Raw genomic sequence first — 15,468 nt, 5'->3', positions numbered from 1 at the left:
TCGTTTTACAGATTCATTGCGCACTGTAGTTGTTAAAAATTAAATTAGTGGATGCAATTTCTCTCAATTCGGCACATATTTTGACAAAGTTAACCATGCTTTGTTATTGCTTTAACTCTGATGACTAAGGTTGGCTTTTAAAGTTTAAAACTGGGCTGAATTTTTTCTTTAACAGCTTTCAATGTCTCTCTGTTAACGGCTATATCTCCCCAGTAACTGAAGTAGCCTCAAGTGTACACCAAGGTTCCATTCTAGGCCCACTACTCTTGTAATCTATATTATTGAATTTGCTAGCCGTGTATCTCGCCCATGCGTGTGTAGGGTGATGAGTATGTAATTTATTGCGAAATTACAGTGGGCAACGATGACAAAAGGGGTTTGCAAACTGGTTTGAATAATATAAATCACCGGCGCCGCAAATGACATATGGAACACAATCCTATGAAGTGCAAATTAGTTATTGTTCCCCGACAAACTATTGGTCCTATGTACTCAGTGACGCTCCGCTTGCTTTCGATTCATTATATGTTACCTAGGCCTGCTTATAATGTCAACATAAATTTGGCAAGTGCATATTTTTGCTTCGGCATAAGCATGAAACTTTATTTGTACTTTTTACTACAGCAGCAAGTCCGTCCGCTGCACAATGTCAGGAGGACCTCGTATACCGGGTACTCCCGTTAAATGTAACCAAGATTTTAGGAGACAGGGAGTGTGCTGAATAAGTGTAACCAACTGAGTGATGTCGAGAGTGGCGTGACCTAGTCTGCAGCATTTTTTTTCATACTGTCAAGTTAGATTATCAATATGAACAAATTAGCTATTCTTTTGTGGCTGCCTTCAGGAGAAAATGCGTCAGTTCGGGAGTTTTTTCTCGTTTCGGAAAATAGCAGACTGGAATGTTTATAACAAGACAGCATTTAGGTAGATTTTTTTTACTGTCCTAAGAAGAAAGGTACCCAACTGGTTAGCAGCTGCTGGCGCATATCTTGCAACTACTGGAAATGCAAAATCGCATCGACGACAGCGCTTCAAAGATAAACAGATTTTGTTTTCAGAAGTCATCTATTGGGGTGCTGAAGTAGTACCGCGGTCGCATGGTAATTTTTATACTTTGATGCCTTTCTTCTTAGACTGCCAAAGAGATTTACGATAATAGTGTCTTGCCGATAACATTTGAGTCGTGTTTTTAAAAATTATCTACAGCTTAAAATAGTGAAAAATCTGCGTCATACGTTTTTACTAATACTGGAAATAATACTCAAGAGTAGACCAGTCAACTCGTAGCTAGAGTCAGATGGTTTCAATCACCTAGGGCGCTCCATATTTTTGAAAGACTCGCTTACATTTAGCTGGAGCATTCCGTATATTGTTACATTAGGCATATACAATGAATCAGGCAATAAATAGTAACCAAATGGTTTGAACACATATGCTAAATACGTACTATCACGATGGAAAGAAACGCAAACAATGCGGCGCCTACGCGCTCCGCTGTTCGAATTTGTTTCGATGGCGCTTTTATCTGAGTTGTAAGACAATGGCGTTAGAGTCGTCCTAGAGTGCAACACGGACAACTCTAGCATCTTTTTGCTGTCACCGAAGTAAAAGCGTGATTAAAAAAAATGCGAACAGCGGAGCACTGCTCGCGTTTCTTTCCATCGTGATAGTACTTCCCTAGTATATATGTTATTGGTAGGAACAAATCAAAAGAAACATTTAATAGGAAACAGAAAGCAGATGATAATTTTGAGGATATACTCATCACAGTATAACACATGCACCATGTCATTATTAAGTAAACAACAAACAGAGTAGAGCACCAATACAGTAACATATCAGTCGATGACAGCATTATGATAAAATTTATTTTGCTGTTTGCCTTAAATAATATTGTCGAGGTTAATGCTTTTTTTAATTAGGTAGTTGATTTTAAAAGTGTGCCCATAAAATAGACTGCAAACCATCCGTAATTAGTATTCACGTTTGGAGGTACAATGTTATTTTCAGAAAACCAGTGTTGTTATGGTGGCCTGGATACGTTATCAAAGTAGCAATACGGATATTTTTCTGCACAGTCGTATAAAAAATCGTAGTTATCTTTTGTTCAAACAGAGAGTGCAAGAGTTATATGTTCAGTGGGGTGAAAGCCGCACTCCAGTGCGTTCCAGAGTTAACGAAAGTAATACCTTTACCGCTTGATTTTTTTTAAATGCTGAGGTTGCGTGATATGAGCAGTCTAGGTGTCCCCCCTTTATATATTTAAAGTGACCAACGATGAACACATAGTAATGTGACAACGCGTGCTTCGTTGTGTAAAACTGAAACGTGTTTTGCTGATTACACTAAAACACTAAGCGGGGCAAGTTGCATAGCTTCCAGAATTCAAGTGCAACAAAGACAGCAAATAAAGGAGAACGACGGGACATGCGCTACTTGCAACGCTTTATTCACTTCACAAACAACGGCTTAAATAGCCTGGGAGGAGGGTGGAAACAACAGGTGGCTGCTCATGCCCGCGATCTCAAAGGAGGCAAAAGTGGGGACAGAGAGGCGACACAGGTGAATCAGCGGAAATATAAACATATCTAAAAACTTGCATTCTTTCTCGTGCATCATGATCGAAGAGATACTAATACAAGCACTCCCACTCTTTCTAGTGTAGTGCGCCTCTATCAATTCACGCCCGGTTGTGTCTGCCCCTCCTGTCAAAGCTGGTTTCTTGAAGCCTTGTTTCGCAAGTATTTTCTTCTTTCCCGCACTCCTTGCAGTGAAGCGGCAGGTTTTATCCTGTTCCGTTCTTCAGTGATAGTTTGTGCCCTCTCAAACGATCCTTTATATAGCGGCTCTTTTCCACACGTCGGTGGGATGCTATACACAACACCGACCACACCGCAACACCGCACAGTCCACAAAAGGGCTAGCACACTTTGTTTCTCACGCCTTTTGCTTACCAATTCCCGAGCTAATCAATCGGCACATTGATGCGAGTTTCCTGGGGGCAGAGAAAACGATGGGAACTTTATACTTGACGGCAAGTATGCTTCAGATTATGTGCCACTTTATGGGTGCACGGAATTACCACCGGTCTGATTCTCTTCTGAGGATTCATCGCTATCACTTTTTCGCTTTTGTTCTATCATCTTTTTTAGTACGATTCACTGGCAGAGCTTAAACCAGACAACGGAAAACCCGTCTGTTCCAGCTTACGAACCTGGCTGACAAAGCTTTCCTGCATTTTGTGATTGCACGACATTTTGAGAGAAGATTCTAGGCGCATTGTGGTAATGACGGGTTTTACCATTCTCGAGTACGTAGAATCAAAAGGCAACCTTTCCTTACGGGCACAAGGACAATATTTCCAGCAAACACCTTCGTCAGTAATAGTAATGTCAATATCTAAATACTGCGACCTCTTTCCCTACGGGACCTCAAAGATAAAATCCGCCCCGCCACGATGGCTCAGTGGTTACGGCGCTCAGCTGGTGACCCAAAAGAGGCGGGTGCGATCCTGGCCGCGGCGGCCGCATTTCGATGAAGGCAAAATTCTAGAGGCCCGTGTGCTGTGCGATGTCAGCAAACGTTAAAGAACCCCAGGTGGTCGAAATTTTCGGAGCCCTTCACTACGGCGTCCCTCATAGCCTGAGTTGCTTTGGGACGTTAAACCCCCGTAAACCAAACCAAACCGTCAAAGATAAAATCCAAACATTCTGCTTGACTTCTAAAGTCAGCTAAAGCTTCCTCAACAATCTGCGGGTAGGTCGAAGGTGATTGTCTCCTCAGTGCAATTAAAAAATTGTCCAGGTGCCTAAAACTCTTCAGAACTCTAGTCCAGTCAAAGGCACCGGATAAGGCTTTGTCAATTCCCGCACGCATGAAAAGCACTGCATAGTACTGGCGCCATGCAAGAGCCAATACATATTCCGTTCTTCTGCACAGAAACCTGATTCTGAAAGGTGTGGGGACGCCTTCGTCCCCTGCGTTCACTTTCCCGCATTGCACCCCCTAGTGTGGTTAGCTCCCCCGCAAAGCACTCCTCTCGGTTCGGTTACTCTCAACTAACAGGGGAGGGCGCTCGCGTCGCAGCGACACCAGCGCCAGGGATGGCGTTTTGCTGCGCGCGCGCGGGGGAAAATCGGCTCTCTTCTCCCTGGGACCGGGAAGCGACCGGACGTTTCGCTCGCAGCTTCGCTCTTCGTCGGCGGGCGACCTCGTGTGGAAACATGTTCCCCTAGCTCGTCCCGTCCGGCCTCGGAGTTATTCCCTCTGCCCTAGCGTGGGCGAATGTTCGCTCGTAACCGTGCTGGTGAGTCGGACATCCTCGATTCCTCAGTGTATTTTGTTGTTGCAGCAATAAATGCCTTGTTTGTGTCAGCCAGTGCGTCGTTCCTTTGTTCCCGCAGAGCAAGGCCCGCCGTGGTCGGCGTGCGCTCGGTAGCGCTCGCGACCACGGGGTGGGGTCCGGGCGGTTTTGAATTGTGTCAGCCGCGGTAAAACGGGGAGAACGTGTTTATCTCCCCCAATTTCAACCCCATATCTGGCGCCCAACGGGGGGCCTGCTCTTGGAACATTGGACGACAGTCTGTTCGGTTCAAAGAACGCTCTTTGTCCGGACTTGACAAGTGGTAGGCCTAGTGTGAATTTTGATCGCTAGGACCTGCGGCATGCTTTCTTGAGTGCGAGGTGTATTGCGCTGCAGCATGTTTGAACTTTTCGACATGCTCAGCATGTTTTTTTTGTGTAGTTTTCTTCCTGGAGTTGCTTCAAGAACCACTTGGCCCGCATCGAGGGAGCGCGAGGCCTAGCGCCCGCGGAGTTGCCGAGCCCGAAGCGAGTGAGTACGGAAGCCGCGTGGGTGGTCCGAGTTTTCTGTATATATTTTCTCGCTGTCTCTTTTTCGACTCTGGGAGTCGCGGCTCCGGGAGTCGGATGGCCTGGGGCCACGGGTGCCGCTACGAGCTCGCTGGTATTGCAGCTCGGCACCGGGAGTTCCGACACCGTCCGATACGGTGGGCGCCGATCACTCAGAAGCTGCTTCGTGCAGTGAGTGGGTAGGACCATCCCACAACGCTGATGTCTCCTCGCGGCTGCGCGCACGAAACCCGTTTCGGGTCTTTCTTTTCTTGAGGGTCGTTGTAAGAGTGGTAGTGAGGCCTAAGGCTTTTCAGAGCTGCCTGCGCCATGTCAAAAGTGACACGACCACCGGACCGTGGTGTTGAGAGGGGGCGCACTTTGCTGCCCCACCCGTTTTTTTTTAACCTCGCATGAACCGAGCATTCTCGTTCAACTCAAGAAAGGGCTTTGTTCACTCGAACTTTGCGTTGCACAGCCGCCCGACACGTTTTGCTAGCGAGTTGAGCATTGAGCCACGAGGCCCTTGTGTACGCCGTTTCCCCTCCCGTGACCTACGTTAAAGGCATGCGGAGTGTGTTTCGGAAATTTTGCAGATCCAGTGGAGCCACTCCGGCTTGCTGTCCTGTGCACATCGTCTCGCTGCCGCCTGCTGCGACGGAGCGGCCTGTATCCTGTTCGCCGCATCCATCCGGGGCAGCCGTGGCGAGGCCTGACAGCAGCCACCTCCGGCTGCTGTTACCCTGGCGACTACTGCAGAATCCTGGCCTGCAGTGGTCAACCGGCCTTCCTCTTCGCGGGCCTGCGGACACGTAGTCCGCGGGCCATGCGAGTCGTCCCAGCGGAGACCTTCACGCCGCCTTCGGAATACCGCGGAAGACTGCGTGCACGCTGTCGGCGTGACCTCCGCTGCAAGACCTGCCTCAAGTGCATGAAGACAAGGAGACTCCTCCATAGCATGTAACTTGCAGGCGTGGGGGTCTATTTAAGGTTGGGGGGATGTGGGGACGCCTTCGTCCCCTGCGTTCACTTTCCCGCATTGCAACCCCTACTGTGGTTAGCTCCCCCGCAAAGCACTCCTCTCGGTTCGGTTACTCTCAACTAACAGGGGAGGGCGCTCGCGTCGCAGCGACACCAGCGCCACGGATGGCGTTTTGCTGCGCGCGCGCGGGGGAACATCAGCTCTCTTCTCCCTGGGACCGGGAAGCGACCGGACGTTTCGCTCGCAGCTTCGCTCTTCGTCGGCGGGCGACCTCATGTGGAAACATGTTCCCCTCAGCTCGTCCCGTCCGGCCTCGGAGTTATTCCCTCTGGCCTACTGTGGGCGAACGTTCGCTCGTAACCGTGCTGGTGAGTCGGACATCCTCGATTCCTCAGTGTATTTTGTTGGTAGCTGGCGTTATTGTTGTTGCAGCAATAAATGCCTTGTTTGTGTCAGCCAATGTGTCGTTCCTTTGTTCCCGCAGAGCAAAGCCCGCCGTGGTCGGCGTGCGCTCGGTAGCGCTCACGATCACGGGGTGGGGTCCGGGCGGTTTTGAATTGTGTCAGCCGCGGTAAAACGGGGAGAACGTGTTTATCTCCCGCAATTTCAACCCCATAAAGGAAACAGTCGTTGACCCCAAACAAAATTGCAACAGCGTCAAGAAGTTCTCCACAGAAATATCTGCGGTATTCTAGAAAGCAACAAAAACGTTCGCTTCAGTAGAAGTCGAGATAGCTGTCAGCAACTCTCGCTGCGGAATTGAGTAAAAGAGGTCAGCCACATCCACTGAAAATACGTACATAACCTAATGACTTATTCTCACGCAAAACTTCAATGAAGTCGAGGGGGTTCCTCACAGAAAAGTGATCCTCTACAACCAAGGCATTCAGCTGTTTCAAAGGGTACCAGCTTGCTACGTTGTGCCAAGCACCCCGCTTACTATGCACCTAAAAGGAACATTTTCTTTATGTGTTTTTGTGGTGAAAAATTAGATTCAAGTTGTTGTGGTTACAGTCACGAATTCTTTTGGCGAGCTGTGCCACACCAAGCTTTTCATACAAAGAAGTAGCTCGACATTCTACCTTTCCTGGTTTCAATTTTGTCACCTTAAAATTCCTGTGAATGGCTTCAATCGCTTTTCCGCTCAACATTATTGTGCTTATAGTCCCGAATACCTGTAAGTCGTTGCACGAAAAACTTTTATTAGTTTATTCCTGGCACAGAGGGCAAAACAACTGTCTACAACACCCGAGCTGTGCGATCAGGGCTGCAAAAAGCAGCTGCCACAGCCACGGCGACAAGCAAGGCGAGGAAAGACGAGGTAATCCCGTCAGTGTGGCCTAGCACGATCACATCCATCCCACTAAGCCTGTCTACAGCCTTGCCTGTCGCTCTCGCATGATGCCACGTGTGGAGTCCTCAGAACGTGGCTCCGTCGTTCTGGACACGTGTTGTACTCTCTGTATTTCTACTGTTTGGAGCCACCTTCCCCGCGGACATTGCATGCACCTCTAGCTACGCACTTATTCGACAGCTTTTCTTCGATTATTTTCGATATGATAATGCCATGTCCTCTTTATAATGTTCCTTGTTCTTATCCGGTAGGGTTTAACATCTTGACAAAGATTATTTGAATGAATTCTGGTTCTGACATTCCTGTGCTATGTCCTCGTTCTCAAGCTTGTAGCGGTTGTTTACTTTTGTTTATTTCGCTAATTTTACCCACCACACTCTGTAAAGCTACGTTGCTTGTGGGTGCAAAAAATAAGTTAAGGCTTTGCGAGTTGTTTTCACACTGGATGCATAAAATGTCAGTACATGGTTTAAGCTCTACACTAATATAATTTGACGCTGATTACTCAGGCATAAGGTAATAGTAACAGCGATATATTTTTTTCTCTCAAAAATCCCCTAGCAAACAGCTCGCCCGTCTTTAATTCTTTGTGTTGTTTTTAGTGGCCAGCTTCACTTCTCGTACTGCGTTCGGGGTTATCGTCATCCTCGTTATCCCCGGCTATGGTTCTTCTGACTTCATCCTCCACTCACAGTTCGCACTGCCGTTTAATAAGGCCGTTGATCTGGACAGATGACTAAAGTAGACCAGAAAGCATATTCTGGTGCGTCTTGTTGAGTGGGCTCGAAGCTGAAGCTTCGGGGATGTCTGTGCGCGTGCACAGGGGCGCCGAATCTGCATCACGCGTGATTGCAGTCAGTAATTTAGCACTATCGTGATTGCCAACCATCTCAAGTAGTAGTACCGTCAGGAACTTCAGCGCCACCCGCCGCAGCCTCGCGGTAAGTCCGGCCTTCAGTAACGCAGCATACGAGCAGCTTGCTGGCCCATAGCTCAGAGGATCGAATATGCATTTTCTTGCGTTTTATGTTCTTTTTTATTTTTTAGAAAACGAGAACATATGCTTTCCTTTTCATGATTCCTATCACCTTTTTCCTTTTCATGCTTCCCAAGAACCTTAGACCGCGAAGCCAGCGCGCAACACGTAGGCCACAATGCACCTTTTTTTCAGCAAGGTGTTTATTGCACGCGTTTTATATGCAGCTAAGAGCTATATGCATTATTTACAGTCATCAGCCAGCAGCCGAGAAAGTTGAATGGAAACACAGCACCACACAACTAAAACACACTTCTTAACACAACATAACTAAAACGGTGGCAAGGAACGACAAGACATCAATGACGGGAACCAGTCCGGCTGATAGTCACTGTCTTCATGTCTTTCAGAAGCCGGCGCACCATCTGGCCTAAATGTGTGCTGGAGGAGACGACAGGCTCAGCATGCCGGTCCAACATGCGCACTTTCCACAGGCTGTGCGGTCCGAGCAGGAAAACCATGTCAAAGGATTCGTGATCATGTTGGGCGCCCATTGGATAACGCGCACTGTGAGAATTCAAAACAAAGTATCTCTTCGATGTCCTTTGTAGAATGTCCCAAAATAATATCGCGTCTTTGCAGCCAATAAAGCGGTGTTCAATGGTTTCAGGTGCATCACATAGGCGGCAATTTACACAAGAAAGAAATTTTTTTCTTCTGAACCGACATTTTAACAGGTAGAACTTCGGCTTGAATTTTGAAGCAAAATGTTTTAGTACGAGGCCCAATCGGCATTTTACGCACTCGTCTCAGCATGTCATGACCAATACAATCAGAGTAGAGAGAGCGATACAATGGAGGCGCAAAGAGCATATAGATATCAATCGTAGGCCACAAAACCGTGTTGCTTCTTGAGGAATAAAGGTGAACCTAGTGCATGCGTTGCCTTACGACTGTATGCTAATGAGTAGTTGTGCCATCATGAAGGAAGGAAAAAATAAATTAAAGAGAGAATTTCTTCTCCTTCAAGCACGTAAGTAGTCCTAATTTTAGTCTAATTTTTCGTTGTATGATACGCCCAGTTCCTCTGTGCACGATAGCATTATGAGCACTATGCATTCTAGGAATGATGAAAATGAGGGCACAAACAAAACGGAGACAGAGAAAGAAGACAACAGGACGAGCGCCTTTCTTTTTTCTTTCTTTGTGTCCGTTTTGTTCGCGCTCCCATTTTCATCATGACCAGCTTCCACCTCGCGCAACTTTCCATTCTGGATTCTAGGAACACTACTTATCTTGAGCACGTAGTGTCCCCTAGAAGCTCAAAACTTAGGCAGGACGCTGCAGATTTTATGGCTATTAAACTCCAATCTCTGCGTGAAAGTGGTGTAAAGCGGGGTAGACGCCAACCGCACAGTCTGTAGTCAGTGTGTGGCACAAATATCAGTAACAGCCTGTTTGGCGTATACACTTTTTATTTCTTTTCTGGTCATGAATTTGCATACCTAAGTTATTTTTCGGGGTTTTTTTTCTTAGCTGTGCATACGTTTGGGCAAACTTCGATTACTTATGTTTCTGTCAATTAGGCTTTTTTAGGTGAGAAGTTATCTCAGTGCATGACGTTTAACTAGACAAAAGGCCTGTACTTTCCATTTCTTCGTATGCGCGCACCCACCCAAAGAGACCGCCTTATCCTTCCTTTTTTTTTCGCTATTTCTTTTACATTTGTTAACGGGACAAATTACCCTAGTCATGTAATTAATCATTTTTACACTTCAGATATAAATCCTACTTGCGAGCACGCCATGCGCAAGAGTTCAACTATTTTCTACCGCCTGGCATCGTTTACAGTTAATTGAGATCCCCAACAACAAGCCTTTCTTATCCAAGGCACGTTGACAAAAGACTTTCTTTCAGTCTTCGGGAGTAAATTTCAGAACCAAACTTTCAAAAAGCAGAAAACCGCTGAAGGAGAGCCGCATTATTAAAGCAGTCCATTTTAAGATAGTGTTCCTATAGGCATACGCTAATTAAAATGCAAAATAGTTGTCATTTCAGTGCTTCCTGGTGTCGTGCAAGGTGTCGTTGCACTGCGTGAGGCAGTTAGTTCATTATCCCTATTTTAGAACTCGGGAGCAGCCACGATTTCTAATACATTGACGACAGGGCAGAGTTATGGTCCTGAAAATTCGGGGCAGAGTTAAGTTCCGCCTTAAGGGTATGACACGGTTTAGTTGTTGCGTCTGTTCCGTGGCGTGCGGTCCTGTCTGCATGTCACTTCGCAGACATGGACACTGTTGGGCAAGACCCACAGGGCCTCCCTTCAACCTTCCATGGCCTAGGTGTGGCGTGTGTGACTCTGGAGCCAAGGGTCACAGGTTCGATTTCCATCTAATCAGCTCAATTTTTTTTCATAGCAATTATTTTACATTCTTACATGTCATAATAGCGCTTGAGTCATATGTTACTTGGGACCTTATAATCACAACATAGGGAATGATTTCATCACTTTTCAATTCCGAATCCCCAAGTGTGACGTCCCGACCCTGTCGACAAATTCTGTTCTTCTGGACACTTCAGCGCCAACTACGACTCCGGGTTCTCCGCTGAATGGCACCTTGGGAATGCAACCTGTAACGGGAACGGGAATGCAGGCTGTAGCATCCATATTGAACATACGACGATGAAAGCGTTTAACAAAGTTGGTATTTTTGAAACGCCATTTATTTCTTGCTGTCGCCGACGCTCTCGACATACTTGTGCAACTGTCATCAGGACTTTGCAAGAACATGTGGGGCTTATGCGACACCCTCACCAGGATAATCTTACTATAACACATAAGTTCAAAACATAACTGTATTTATCACATGATCTAATCACGTCATCTTCTATCCCATCATCACGTCTATCATGTCATCTAAACACGTCATCGAAGCATATCTGCATTAAAGCGCACCCTCGACCTTCGAATACTAGCTATGCGCAAAAAGCTTGCTCACTTATTATAATTTTTTTACACGTTCCATCACTGCGACTAGGAGTTTTCTTGAATTGGCATCACATCAGCTCCCAACTCTATATCTTGCCAACGTTTGTCAAAGTACGGCCAATTTTTGCGTGTACAAAGAAAACGAAACATCTACTTTTTGCCGTCCAGAACCGTCAAAATAACGGACTTACTATATTTCCAGTCTGCATTGCCGGCACTTGTATAACACGGAGACATTTTGTGAAGAGTTCTCGTGACCAGGAGACATTTTGGAACCAACTGCTTTTGATCACTTGTGTTTCTAAAATGCGAAAAAAGCAATAGCTTATTTTCTAACATTTTGTTCCCTTCCTTACATGGCAATGTTTCTTCCAAATAGACTGTTTCCTCTGAGAGGAGATCTCTACCCATTAAAGTGAGAGGTCTTGAGATGTGAAATGAAGAAGAGGGGAAAATGGACGTTCCGGTGAGAGCGGCTGCTTTTTGCCCTGTTGTGAATCACGCAATGATGCGCTATTGTGAGTCAGCACAGTGTAGCCGCTAGGTAGGCAGTACATTGAACCTTCTAGTATGTAATTTGTCGTTTTTCTGATGGCATTGAGTATCTACAGCACTGCACGGACTCGGCCCGGGCCGGAAATCGTCCTGTTTCGCCGGGCTTGAAGTCGCGGGGCACGATTGGGCCTTGGTCTTAAGTCGCGGAACAGGGCCGGGCTCGGGTCAGTACACAGAAAGGTACGTAAAGCTTTTCATTCAATATTATAGGGTAAAAAACACTTCGAATATTCTTGCAGCGACACGAATGAAATAGGGATATGGTGTTTGTCGAGAAAAAAGTTACTCATCGCCAATTTACTTATTTTTGGCACCTGCAATAGTCTCATCTTCCTCACACGAAAAAAATTACAAGTAATGCAAATATTTTTTCCCGACTGTTCCCGGAAACATCTCGGAAATGAAAGATGGTTTATGGTTTATGCTGGTTTAACGTCCTACAGCAACTCAGGCTATGAGGGACGCCGTAGGGAAGGGCTCCGGAAATTACGACCACCTGGGGTTCTTTAATGTGCACTGACATCACACAGTACACGGGCCTCTAAAATTTCCCCTCCATCGAAAATCAACCACCATGGCCGAGATCGAACCCGCGTCTTTCGGGTCAGCAGCCGAGTGCGGAAATGAAAGAGTCCCGGAGCTAAAATATTTCCAACTAATAGACAACTGCAATTCTTTTTTTTTTGAGAGAAATGAGAGAAAGTTCATTTTAAGACCAACTTTATTCAATATCACTCACTCCTCTACGCCCAAGTAATTTCGGACGCGCACGCCTGGCCGCGTTGAAAGATCCAAGAGTGGAAGTTACAAAGTAAATGCGCAAAATCCAGAACCTGGCTGCACTACAGCGGCGTTAATAATGCAACTTTACAGCACCTTACTCATGGCTGTTTCAGCTGTAACACCCTCAGATCTGCCAAAAGGCGATTCGCATCTGTTCGGTTTTGTGTTACTTATAACGACTGGTCATTTGAAGTCTCATGAGAACCGCTGGAGAAGGGCTTTCATTCGATTTCTGGACGGGCAGCCGTCGGCTCCGATAGTCTTTTACTATCTGCCATCACCGCCCAAGAACGCCGTAATGAGAAACTTCATTGGTGAAGCGCATATTGGCTTAGGGCAGTTCTCGTCTTCAAAGACACAATACACATATTGCAGTCGTTTTTATCACTTTTCGAATGCATAGAAACGCGGCCAGTGCGGCCGTGATTCACCCAGAGAAATCGTGGTCATTAAAAAAGAAAATAAATGTCATTGCTGCGACTTCGAAGACGTTTTAATATTTAGGCGCCACTTGCCGTAAAAAATTACTTATTAAAAATCTACACATAGCGAAAGAGTATTCTGCGCTGATGCAACATTTTTCATTTGGCAACCAGAAGTTCGGCGCAATTCACAGAAAAGATTACAGTTCAAAAATCCAAGCAGGCGAACTCGCCTCATATTCTCTTCTTTTTGTATTTACCATACCAATTTATTCTAGTGTTATTACGATCTGACCGCCTTTACTGGTCACTTCTTATGTCGAAGGAGGCTACTTGCACTCAGTGAACCAATTACCTCGTGAGTTGCTGCGGGAACGAGCTTGGGCAGGGCCGGGCCGGGCCTCACTTCAAACTTGGAGGACAGGGCCCGGGCTCAATAAAGTGGTCATGTAGCGGGCCCGGGCCGGGCCCGGGCCGGGTTCGGGCGTGAAGCCATGTGCCTGGACCGGGCTCGGGCTTTGAGTCCCGGGCCGGGGCCGGGCTCGAGCCTCAGAATGCAGCCCATGCAGTGCACTCTCTACCTCAGATACTAGTGATTGCATTTAGTATTAACGCGATAGTATAGTGTTAAGGCCCCGTTACCCAGAATATCCGGTGTCATCGCTGTCCGCATTGGCGTTGTGAGCGAAAAATCACTAGCATGACTGTGGCAGGCGGTGACCAGAGAGCAACCTAGGAGGTAGGTTGGCCACCTAGGTCTCGTAACCTTGCGGCGTCATAACAACCTGCCCACCGGATAGTGAGCAAACTGCCCATCTTTGCAGGCGGCAGTTAAATTAGCGATTGGTCGCTCAGGAAGAGCAACCTGGGCCGCACAAGGGTCACCGCTGGGAGCACCTGCCATCTCAGGGGCAGCGGCGCATCGCTTAACCGCTGCACCACTGCGCCAGGCGGGGTATGAGGACTACCAGGGATCTATGAATGTAAAGTAGAGAAAAAGCCTGTTTAAATGAACTCAATAGAGTCGAGTCGAGTTTGCTTGTCAGGTAAAAAGCCAGCTGTCGGGTTCATGTAAACGCTGCCGGGTCGAGTAAAATAAGCGACAGAGCGAGTCGAGTTTACTCGCCTGCAGGGGGTAGGTTAACTCGCTTGACCCGCCATTCTAAAAACTTCGACGCTAGGCGCCGCTGCGATACTTACGCGTTTGATTGGAGTTCATGTAGACACCAAGCGAGGTGAATCAGGGGCGAGTCACCTAACCCGACGCTTACTCTACCCGGCCCTGTCGGGTTCATGTAAACAGGGCTAATGACCTTCTGCATAATTGGGAATTAACCCATTACGCTATCGCGTCATACCCTAATGGCGAAGCTTAAGTGTCCCCTTCAATTTTTTGCTATGCTTGGGAGTTTTCTTTTTTCTTTAATGTGGGCCTGTAGAGCAAGAGTAGGTCTTCATCAAACGCGTTTGTTGCAGGTCATTCATAATTGTGTCTGCAAGAGCCCGGTGGAAGCACTGTTCGTCGACTCGCCTATGCGAAAACCTGTCCAGAAGAGACCTGCACGCCCCTCGTTCAAGTATGCCTCGATATTTCATGTTCACATGGTGGCACACACGAAAAAGCGCATTGCTGCAAAGGCGTACATCCAGCTGGCTTTTTCCTTACCAGGTGAGGCAACTAGCAACGGCGATTTTATTCGCGAACAGTAAGTTATCGGCCACATATGAAATCTTGTTATCGTGCGGAAGAAGAGACATCTATCTGCCAGACTGGCTACTGTATCAAGGACCTTCTACGCGAGCGCGTTAATTTGTGGAAATCCCCAGTAGTGAGCAATTACAACATGCACTCCGTCATGTTTACCTGCACTCCTGAGTTCAACAAGACGATCATTAAAAAGAGATCCAGACATCACAGTTGCCGCGAAACGGACTAGGCATTTCTCATTATCACACGTGGTGAAGTCAGCGATAATGGGCCGCTGCTTCACACACGATGAAGGAAATGGCATGCCAGTAAATTAGTGTGAAGACTCCGCCCCGTGTTTTGGTTGGTCGGTTGGTTGGTGCGTTTTCGTTAATTCTGTTGCTTAAATTATGACTGTTTCACACTTTTCTGTTCTCTCCCCCAACTCTGTATGTTTTTTTTTGTTCTGAATTCAAGGCTCAGTCGTAAGTCAGTGCTCGTTTTTGTCGCTTCCTTTCTTCGCCCTACGTTTTACACTCTTTTTCTGTTACTACGAATCATTGTCCAGCTCAAATCGCAACACTTTCAAGCTTGCCGCTACCATTAAGCGGTCCCCAGGTGGCACTAACGCCGCATGCGTGCCCTGGCGACGCTTCTTTCTCAACGAGTCCAGCAAGCTCCGTGCGCAACACATTCACAAGCAAGGCTCGCTGATTAATGTTGCGCCACTAACCGAGGCCCTGACGCCACCATTCGCAGTGGGGGGCGGCTTACTCCAGGTGCGTTTTCAAATGCTTCTTTCGTTGCCTTTCCTTTCCTGCGTGCGCGAGAAAAAAAAACGTATAGGTGCCTGATAGTGGCAATGCCTG

This window comes from Amblyomma mixtum, chromosome 3, assembly GCF_055824585.1.
Source record: "Amblyomma mixtum isolate Tamu chromosome 3, ASM5582458v1, whole genome shotgun sequence".
NCBI classification, from domain to species: Eukaryota; Metazoa; Arthropoda; class Arachnida; order Ixodida; family Ixodidae; genus Amblyomma; species Amblyomma mixtum.
This window is presented reverse-complemented; position numbering follows the sequence as displayed.